The 1,375-nt window shown below is 39.7% G+C and overlaps 1 pseudogene; it reads left to right on the top strand.

The window, feature by feature from the left end:
• LOC107751090 (ras GTPase-activating protein 3-like) overlaps positions 1-1,375 on the top strand; it is a 48,364-nt pseudogene that overhangs the window by 17,847 nt on the left and 29,142 nt on the right.

The raw sequence follows: 1,375 nt of genomic DNA, 5'->3' as shown, positions 1-1,375 counted from the left end.
ACACACACACACACACACACACACACACACACACACACACACACACACACACACTCACACACACATACACACACACACACTCACGCACTCTCGCACGCACGCACGCACACACATATGAAAATGTGTGTTGGTGTTAATGAGGTGTAAAATCACTCAACAACACCTGTGCATCAATGCATCAATCTGACAATGAAAAATCATTTACTTAAGAATAATAATACCCACAATTTCTGTTTTCTCTGTCCGCTGCAGTCCGTTCTACGGTGAAGACTTTTATTGTGAAATCCCGCGCAGTTTCCGCCATCTGTCCTTCTACATCTTTGACAGAGACGTGTTCAGGAGGGACTCCAGCATTGGTGAGCAGCTCTCATTAATATCTGTGTTCAGCAAATGCGACTGAAATGGTCGCACTGTAGAGCCCTGAACAGATCCACTTACATTCAGCCAATGAAAACCCAGCTTACAACCGAAACACCTAGTTTTCGTCCAATCACAGTAGAGCTCCTACGTTTAATCACGCAGCTTGACCAACCAGATTGTTATGATTCATTTATGATTAATGCAGCTTCAGGCCTTAATGTGTTACAAAGATATTGAAGCAGGAGGAGATGGAATGTTTGGGAAAGAAGGTAGAACAAAGACACATAAAGTGTTTGAACGTCAACTAGAAACCTTCTAAGAGAATGTGAGGAGTGTTTAACACTGAAGAGCAAGAGTGAGACTATATGGTTGCTAGGTGGTTTTTAGTTAGTTTCTAGGGTGTTCTGGTTGATCTGTGTTGTTTCTGCAGGTAAAGTGGCCGTGAAGAAGGAAGACCTGCAGAAATACCACGGTAAAGACCACTGGTTCCCGCTGCAGCCGGTGTGTGCAGACTCAGAGGTGCAGGTATGTGTTCACACAATTACATTTACATTTAGTCATTTAGCAGACGCTTTTATCCAAAGCGACTTACAAATGAGGACAACAGAAGCAATCAAAACCAACAAAAGAGCAATGATATGCAAGTGCTGTGATAAGTCTCAGTTAGCCTAATGCAGTACACGTAGAATAGAAAGAAAGATAGATGTTAACGCATGTAAAAAAAAATTCTAGTTTAACGGCATTAAAAACATCGTAGTGTCTATTTACACTAAGTACACTAAGAGTTAAATCCTGCCTTTTGCAGATTATTTCCCCCTCCCTTTTCAAATATCATATCACATCGGAAAGGCATTTATTTTCAATAAAAATGAAGGAAATAATCGAAAAGTTCAAAATAAAGTTTTGGGTAGGTGTAGGGAGGGCTTTATTGTCTCAGAAATGTGGCATCCATTTAATACTTTGAATTAAAATTATAATACTTTATTATTGCATACTGTTTTATAATGTACTACAA

This window comes from Sinocyclocheilus rhinocerous, unplaced genomic scaffold (genome assembly GCF_001515625.1).
Source record: "Sinocyclocheilus rhinocerous isolate Xijiao unplaced genomic scaffold, SAMN03320098_v1.1 scaffold632, whole genome shotgun sequence".
NCBI classification, from domain to species: domain Eukaryota; kingdom Metazoa; phylum Chordata; class Actinopteri; order Cypriniformes; family Cyprinidae; genus Sinocyclocheilus; species Sinocyclocheilus rhinocerous.
Note: the sequence above shows the minus strand (reverse complement) of the source record. Positions and strands in the feature narration are given on the sequence as shown.